Source organism: Impatiens glandulifera, chromosome 1 (assembly GCF_907164915.1).
Source record: "Impatiens glandulifera chromosome 1, dImpGla2.1, whole genome shotgun sequence".
NCBI lineage: Eukaryota > Viridiplantae > Streptophyta > Magnoliopsida > Ericales > Balsaminaceae > Impatiens > Impatiens glandulifera.
Window position 1 is genome coordinate 129,529,604 of NC_061862.1, and position 10,599 is coordinate 129,540,202.

Genomic DNA, 10,599 nt, shown 5'->3' on the forward strand with positions numbered 1-10,599 from the left:
TGTAAGTTACACTAGAGATTAACAACATTTTATTAATTGGTCATTAAGACATTTTAAATTAAATAGTTCAAATTATACATTTGGATCAAATTTCACCCTTTAATTCCATTTGAATTTTATATGAATTTGATTTAATTTTATTACTCACATTCTAATTTCCATTCATTAATGTAATTTATATAATTAGTTTAAAAATTTCAACAATCTCCCACATTAATGGAAATTGAAAGATTAACCCGGTGAAAAGTTCAACAATTAAATTATACAAAGGATAGGTAGGTGTAACCCTTTGAACCATCTCTTATGAAAGTGTTTAACTTTACTAGACGATTAGTAGACTCGATGTCTTTAAACTCTTCTGTCATTTGTGTAAACGATTAGACACTTTAATGTAGAATTCTCTCTGATATATGTTAATCTCTAATGGTTGTGTCTATTTTGACCATAGAACACGCGTATGGTTTTGTGAGAGAGTCTAGAATTGAGCCATACAATTCTTTCGAAGAGGCCCCACTTCTCCCCCACATAGGTGATCTCTATGCTCACAAAGAATCATTAAAAGCGATATACTTATCCTTGTCAAAATATATAATATTTCGTTATAAGATTAATCTTCAACAATAACTTTCCAAGTCAGTACAATTAGGTTGTCCCATTGAACTTAGTTTTTGAGAACTCCAGTCTGCATAGGTTGATAATACTATTAGAGATTATAGTTTAATGACGTTGTATCTAAGACATTTATGACTAGACTTGTCGTAGACTCTAAGCTTATCCAATTTTCAAATTATTATCAAAATAATTAGAAATTTATGTTGGTACATTCTTAGATAATCTTGAAATAACTTCTAATAAGAAGCATATTTATTCGTATATGCTTACCTTTTAAACAATTTTTTTATGAAAATATTGTTTACTTGGATAACTAGTAGACAAAATATCTTTGAACTATTTTGTCTTCGTGTAAACAATTACATATTTTTCATAGAAATATTTTATTTTTCGACATAAATAAAAATTATAGATTATAACGTTTAATCTATCAATCATAATTTTCTTAAAAGATTTTCATACATAAATTGTACATTTAAGTGTACACATATTCACTTTTAGACGTAAAGTCTTTTATTTAATAATATCAATATATAATTTGATAACAACATGATATTTTGTGTAGTACAATTCACATCCTTAATAGATTTAATCATTTTTATCGTAATTTTTAACGATAAAATATCGTACAAAAGACACGTAATAAAACAATTTTCATTGTATTCATGATATATATAATTGTCACATCCACTTTTTAAAAAAAAAGTATGATCAAATTTTCATATCATTATTATAACATTTGTTATAAGTCAAGACTTTATAAATTTCCTTTTCATTTATTTCATAAAATCCTTTTGAAGACATTGGTTCTTCAATTTTTTTGAATGAATGTGAAAATATGACATGTTTCTTGATTTCAAAATCCTCAAATTTAAAATATCGATTTGAGCACCAACTCAGCAAATACAAACAAAATATTTTCTTGTTATTTTATTTCTTTTTATAAAGTTGCGCAACTTTATCTTTTGTAGAGAGTATATTTCTCTGACAATAAATTATAGTTTATTTATCATAATATACACAAGTATTTTTGTGTTATTATTAATAAAATATTTTCCCCCACATTTGTGTTGGTACCATTTTTTAAATCACACACATTTATATGATTTAAATTAATGATTTTCTAATCAAAAAATTATCACAGAATTTTTTTACAAATTACTTTTGTTATACTTATCATGCAATGAATAATATATTATATTATAAATATTTAATTAAATAAAACAGAGTACAAGAGATTAGTATGTTTATTCATATATAAATCATTTTTCACGTAATCTCTACATAAGAAATTAAAAATATTTAATCAATTAAAATATTTATTTCAACACTTAATTTCTATCAAATAAATTAGGATATTTAATCAAATAAATATTCACCATATCACATGATTTCTACAAAAGAAATCATAATATTTCAAGTATTTTTGACTGAAATCGCTTAAACATTTGTTTTTGGTTACACGTTTACATCTCATAATATTGGCACGTTTGCCATATTTTTGTCAAATCAAATAAGACTTTTCTTGTAATTATTTGATTTCAAAAATACCAAATTAAGTATCTTTTTATTTAATATATTCAATATATATTATAACTACTTCATATATCATTAAACAAATACTTTTATAAAATAAACTAATAACTAATTATTATAATTAATTAGAATATTAATTATTATAATTAATTAGACTACAATTTAGTTTTAATCAAATACAAAACTAACTAATTATTATAAATAATTATTCATGTCATAAATTCGTTCATTTCTTAATTAAAACTAACTAATTATTATAAATAATTATTCATGTCATCAATTCGTCCGTTTTTTAATTAATTAAATGACTTTTAACTTTTCATAAAAAAAATTTTATACCAAAAGACACATAATTTTTATGAAATATTTTCATAATTTTCTATTAAAATAAAATAGATATACAATAATCTTTATTCACGCATATATACAAATAACTAGTTAATCATACTTATTATTATGAATTAACACAAGTTATCATATTATTAACTAATATGCATGTTATATGTATAAGCAATCACTTAGAAACACAATATATAACTACAAATTTAATTAATGTCTTAATCGAAGTAATTACATTATCGTTCTTTGACCGATAATCCACGTGAAGCAATAGTGTTCAAACCAAATCTCGATAGATAGTTCTCACCAAGATAATTTTTACGAAGATAATTTCGACTCACATAGTCGTCTATTTGAACGCATTAATATAATATGCTCTAACACAAATGAAATTTATTTTATGTCATCAAATGATTAATCACAAAAGTTCTATAAAAGAAATTAAAATGCTTCAAATATAATGACAAAGTCATTTTTGCAAATTAAATTTCTACATAAGAAATCGTTAAGTGCCCCAATACATTTCATAATTTCTACACAAGAAATTAGAATGATTCTAACATCCATTGTTAAAATCATTTTGACAAATCAAATTTCTAGATAAGACACTATTATGGACACTCATTCATCTCATAATTTTTACATAAAAATTGGAATGTTTCAATATCAACGACTATAGTAATTTTAATGAGTCTGATTACTATAAAGAAATCATGGACTATAGTCATTTTAATAATTATTGAATATCTCATTCATCTCATAATTTCTACACAAGAAATTGGAATAGTTTCAGGGGACCAAAATTCCGACATGCACCATTGCATTTGAACTTTGAACCACTACACCAATGCGCCCGTTCATCGTTATACCACTTTTATGAGCTTTTGTATTCTTTTCGAAGACAAATTATACTTCATATTTGAATAGACTCTGTCAACAAATTAATATATACACATTTAAAATGATAACTTAACATCATAATGAAAATATAATATATAAAACAATATATACTTAACATTTGTATAATGAATGTACATATTAATATTTCTTGAGAAATTATTTATACCAAAATATATTAGTTTACAAAATTAAGCTTTAACAGTATAAGAACAAATGTGTTAATAATCAATATAATTATATACAATAAAGACTTATCTTTATTTGTTGATTTTTTTTATTCCTTATAATGAATCATTTTCATTTTTCGAAATGAGCATCATCTCTTTCGCAACACCGCAACTCGTATTTTTGAAACATCAATGACAAAAAAAATCGATGGCGCAAGCTCTTAAATAGATTAGCACTAAGAACCTGTTTTAAGATTGTTAGAAATATTGTCTCTAATAACAGAAAATATATATACATATGATGTTACAAATAAATAAAATTAAATTAAATATACGAAGAACGAAATCACCGATTGAGATGTTGATTTGAGGCATGTGCTTAACACATTTCCCTTAAAACAGTTTCATCGTTTCCCGTTTGTGTTGGAGTTTATCGCTGATGACTGTCTCCCAAGGTACAACGAATCTAGTAGTGATTTTGCACTGGAATCACTACGCATTGAGCTTGATCAATGTACCTGAACTATCACTAGGTTTCAATGGAAAATCTCAAGCAAAGAACTCGAATAACACTCACAAAACAAGAAGAGGACTTTTGGAATTGTAGTGTGAGAAAATATAAGAGGATGAAGTGTTTTTGAACTTGAGATGGTGTAGAATAGAATGCCTATTTATATTTTTGAAATAATAAACTGTTGATTAAATCATCAATTGATCCAATGGTTGACATTATTTTTCTATTCATTTGCCTTAATATTTCTTCTTAATGAAGGATAATTGCTTGTCAAAATTAATTAAGATATTTATTTTGAAATACTCACGTTATATGGTGTTTTTTAATTGTTAATATTAATATTAAATTATCAAACAATTAATAATAATAAACTCATGTAAGTTAAATTAGAGATTAACAACATTTTGTTAATTGATAATCAAAGCATTTTAAATTAATTAATTCAAATTATACATTTGGATCAAATTTCACCCTTTAATTCACGTTTTAATTTCTCTCTTAATTAATTTTACTTTTTTATTTTATTTAACTTAATTTAACTCTTTTAATCACGTGTTACATAGTTACGTGTTTAATATAGTTAAATGCAAGCAGAAAATTTGTTGAGGTGACCGAGATGAAAGCAGAAAATTTGTTGAGGTGACCGAGATGATGAGTGTTATTGATTTTGACAAAAGTATTGAATATTGGAAACAAAACAAGTGGAAAAGCTCATATTGTGAAGCACATACCAAATAATTTACTAAAACACATTACTGACTAATAGTCGAGACACACCAAAGGTATAATAATCTTGAATTTTTTAAATTATGATTTTAATATCATAATCAATAACCTTTATTTGGTTGGTGTAAGTTAAATTGGTTCACTGTGTTGAAATTCTCAAGATTTTCAAGTCACCCAAGTAAAACATGTATATAGGATAATTTTGGGTTTTATGAATCCGCAAAAAAATTATACAAGAGAAGAAAGTTATGCTTTAGATGTCTATTGGCAAACAATGAATAAATTAAACATTGTTAGCTGGTCAATTTAACTTTGATAATTTGAAAATAGGTGAAGAGTCGCAAGATTTATGAAGCAATTGATGACAATGAGAGAATCTCCATTCTCTTTAAAAAGTCATTAAATGTATTCCCTGTTTTGATTGAAGATTTAACATATCTCTCAATATTGGACTTCTTTGTTTGTTAATCTAAATGGTGTTTTACTTTCTAACTAGTTTGTCTAAACTCCAAAACTATTCAAGTGAGTGTTATTTTTGAATTATATGGATTGTGATTAATTTTATAAGTGTATATGATTGTGTTTGATTATATAAAAAAGTGTATAGGTATGTTTGTGTTTGATGATAATAAGAATGTGTGTAGAGTTTGATTATAAATATGTGTTGGGATTGTGTAATGTTTTAAGGATATGAAATGTGTTAAATTAATGTTGTTCAAAGTTATTATAAATCGAAACACCAATTAGAATAATAACAAATTAAGAAGTCAAATACCGAAAGATTTCTAAACATCTTTCTGTATTGAATGAGAATTGGTATTTCACTCCTAACTAAGCTAATCAAGTGTGTATTATTTTTAATTATAGGTATTGTGTTTAATTTTATAATTGTATATGATTGTGTTTGATTATATAAAGAAGTATATATGTATGTTTGTTTGTGTTTGATGTTAATTATGATGTGTCTAGAGTTTGATTATAAGGATGTGTAGAGATTGTGTATAATTTTAAACTAGATGAATGTGTTAAATGTTTTTAAGGAAAAAAATCTAGGCATACCGGGATATAATAAATAATCTCTCGGTAATCAGGGTCAAAACCGAGAGACTTGTGTATATCCCTCGGTAACATTTAAAGTCAAAACGAGAGATATACACAAATTTCTGGTTTTCATATACTATAAATACCGAGAGATTTATGTATATCTCTCGGTAACAAATTTGAGTCATTACTGAGAGATTTTTGTATATATCTCGAGAAAAACCTTCATATTTTAGATCTAAAACCTTTTTCCCGATCACTTTCTGCGCTCGCCACCTCTCTTCTCCTGAGCCCTCTACAGACTGAAGACGTCGAGCGATGAATCCTACCCACGATCGACGACACCCACGACTACCTCCGCCCACGACCGATGCCACTGCATCTTCGACCTCTCATTTTCCCACCGTCCTCTTCAACGCATTACTTCAAGGTTAGTAATTAGTGTATATTTAAGTTAGATTTAGATAATTTTTATTATATATGTTATATTTAGGTTATATATGTTAGATGTAGGTTAGGTTAAATTTAGGTTATTTATATATATATATGTTAGATTTAGGTTAATTATGTAAGATTTAGGTTACAGATGGTCATATCGATCAATATTGAGCGATCGAATTGGCACACGCCAAACTTATATGGGATAGGTGGTGCTCTGATTTGAACCGAGAATATATCCGAGTTCATCATGGAGACTAGGCAATCCCCTACGAAACTACGATCCAGCCGATTGAGAGTTCGTGTGTAGACACCATTACTTCACACATAAATTTAAGGTACGATTTCATAATTGAAATAAAAACTGATAACACTAGTTCTAACTTCATTTTTTATTTTAAATGCGGAGAAATAATGGTATAAATGTAGAGAACGTGAATAAATTAAAATTATCGCATCATATGGGCAATAAGCAATTTTCACAAGTGGAGGAAGATTTGGTATGTACATTATTTCAAATAACTTAATATAAAGAATGTTACTAATTTTATAAATTATTTATTTCAACATACGATTGAAATAGGACGAACACCTATTTTCGTTTAAAGTTTTTAAGAGAACCCGTACGCCGAAAGCTATAAAGAAAACCCTAACCTGATTCCGGACGTACGAGCACAAGAGAAGATTGTAAGTTAAATGACTTTAATTGAAAATTTAATAAATTATATATAGCTTATATAAATGAAAATTAATTTTAAATGTGCAGGCGGAGATGGAAGAAGTAAGAAGCAACGAACTAGATATCTCTGACTTTGACTTGACGGAGAAAGTGTTCGAACGCCAACTACATGGGACAATGATTGGTATGTGATTCGGCCTCCGACCCACACACTTTCGAGAGGATCGATGAAGTGGAAAAATTCTCAATGATCCATTGATCGGTTGTTGTTGGAGGAGAATGAAAAACTTAGGGCAGAAATGAGAGAAATGGCATCGATAGTGGAGGAAATCTAAAGGAGGGATGTGAAAAGGGGGGAAAGGTATGCCGAAAGGGCGGAAAGGTATGCGCAAAAGGCGCAAAGGGAGGCGGAAATGGCGCAAAGAGATGTACAAATGGAGGAATATAAACAACAAGTTGCATTCCTAATGAGGAAATTTAAACCCCCTAGCTAGTTCGCACATTGTAGTTATTTTTTAAGCATTTGTAAACATTTATGTTTGGCAGATATCAGGGTTTCATTTAGAATTTTGGAATTATAATGATATTTTTGTTTATGAATGGTATTGTATATGTTTTGGTTTGACTGATAACAGAGTTTGGTTGCGTAAAAAACGGACGGCCTATTTGAGCTTTTTAGGGATAATACCGAGACATAATATGTCATCTCTCATTTTTTCAAATGAGAAATACCGAAAGTTTTTCGATTAACTTTTAGTATTTCCCTCGTGTGAAAAACTAAAAGATGATCTATTATCTCTCGGTTTTTCACACAAGGGAAAAACTGAAAGTTATAAGAAAACTTTCGGTATTGTCCCAAGAAAAAATACCGAGGGATGATCTATTATCTCACGATTTTTCACATGAGGGAAATAACAAAAGTTTTTCGAATAACTTTCGATATTTCTCTCGTTTGAAAAACTGAGAGATGATTTATTATCTCTCGGTATTTTTATTTAGGATAATACCGAAAGATATTTGAATAACTTTCGGGTTTTTTCTATAGTGTCTAAACCGAGAGATTTATGAAATCTCTTGGGAAACACCAAAATAGATTACCGAAAGCCACTATACCAACAAATGCCCAGAGTTTCCTAAATTTTTTGTATCAGTGTTATGCCGACATATATAGGGTCATTATCGATAGATTATACTCTCGGTAATAACCTGTTATTCACTAGTGTAACATTTTTCACTCGTCATCCTCAACCCCATACCCAGTTATAAATACCTAAACCCAAGCATCGGATACCCACAAGTATCGGGTATCTGGGTACCCATTGCCATCTTTATATCATTGCATGATTTTAACGTTATTTACATCATTTGATCTAGTTGCTTGATTGTGTAATATAAATGCCTAAATTCAACTTATGAATTAAAGTTTGGGTAGCCATTCTTGAGCTTCTTCTCAAGAATGGAGAACCCAAGAAGCTCGATAACGAGTTATGGATTAATCTGGGATCAATCCCAAGTCAATCCTCGTTGATTTGAACATGTATTACATTTTTTAAGCTTTTAATTTGATTTCTTTTGTGGTTTAGTTTGACATGATAAATACGATTTCGATGGTGTATGTTGAGTTGGTACAAGGTAGAAATAGATTAGTTTAAAAGAACATGAATTTTTGCATTATTCTCCCATTTATCGTTTTTACGGCCGAATGTTCAAATTTTTCGGAGAAGTTCCGTTGGAGACACTACTGGTTGAATGAAGACCCTCGAGTGGTGTAAAAATACTCCTTGCGTTTCAAGGAGTTCCATTGTTTGTTTTGTTTCGCAGTTGGAGGACCGAAGATGGAGATCCGAAGGGAGGGGAAAATTCTCCCCAATCGGTTCAGATCGACTTGGTAACTGTCGGTGCGATTTTTAAATAGCATTCCTAGTTACAACTCTGATAATAAAAAATTTGTGTTTCTATTTATAAATAAAAGATCACTCAAAGACTTGTATGAATTCACCATATATTTTTTAAGTGCAAACTTGCCCGAATTTAAAGGTTTAAAGTGGAATGGATTCCTCTACAAATCTTCTATCTATCCAATTGAATGTTAAGATTGAGATTTGGTGTTGAAATTTTCTTTAAACTCTTCTAAACCTCAACATGATAAGAATAAAACCATGTCATGACACTAATATATTTGACTTAAAATGTCTCCCTAACTAGAAACTATGATGACTATTGCGAATATGCATTGGAAAGGTAATGAAATATCCAACACACCCAGCTAAATATCACTCAGATCCATTAAGTATAAGTCTAGTTTTGGCCATATCAATTAAGCCTAAAAGCACAAATAAAAAGTCCTAAAATCCAAACCAATCTATTGTTCTACATCAAAGCATCATTCCTTGATGCTAATAACCGTAGATTGGGTTTCATCTGACGGTTAGTATTCAAAATACATAAAAAAAAAGTGATCCGCGTGCATGAAAATTCAACCAATCAGCTTTCAACTTCTATATATAGGGTGTCATCCTTTACTATTCAAATTGATATCAATTTTTGTCTCTAGAAAAGCTTCAAGTTTATTCTCTGTAATGGCGACCCAAACTTCTTCGGCGGTCAAGGCAAAGAAGATTAAGAAATTTGATCTCAGGATTCAACATTTCTCAATGCACTAATTCTTTCGGATTGAATCCACTTTCAATATCTTTGTATTTGAAAATGACGCTAATTCTTGTAAAATTACGTTCGCTAATTCTGGTAAAATTACGTTCACTATCTTGATGTGATAATGAGAAAATAAGGTTGAACACGGTGAGTTTAAGCATTGATTGTCAGAAAATTAAAAGTTGTAGGTCTTTATTGTCTTTTATAAAATTAAGGTTTATTTAATTATTAATGGGCTTGGGCCTGTATAAGTAATTTAGTGTTTCTAAGCTAATTATTCATTTATAATGGTTGTTTGTAAGGTTAATACAAATGACTTAAGAATAGAAATACTTTTTCCTTTTGAACAAATCTTATTGTCTTTCCCAATTTTTCAAGATTTTCTTTCTTCGTAATCGTTTTTCAAAGATCCAATAGTGATAGAGATTAATCCCATGGTTATTATTGATAAACAATGTTACAATATATACTAGTCAAAAGACTCTTAATAAGGTAAACCACTAATCTAGGAATCTAAACAAGGTAACCCACTAATCTAGGAATCTAAACAAGGTAACAAGATATATACAATATACTAATACACCCCCGCAGTCGAAACGGGAGATTCTCGGACGCTGAGACTGTCTCTGAAATCTTCAAATAGTATGCGCGGAAGTCCTTTGGTGAATATGTCAGCGATTTGAAAACGAGAAGGCATATGAAGAATGCGAACTTTACCTCTATCTACTTTTTCCCTTACAAAGTGTATGTCCATTTCGATGTGTTTGGTACGTTGATGTTGGACCGGATTTTGGGAGAGATAAATCGCACTTATGTTGTCGCAGTAGACCAGTGTGGCTTTGTCCAATGAGATACGAAGTTCTAACAATAAATTGCGAAGCCAACAGGATTCGGAGACAACATTGGCAACTCCTCTATATTCAGCTTCAGCACTAGAACGAGAAAGTGTGGATTGCCGTTTTGACGACCAAGACAGAAGATTATCGCCTAGGAAG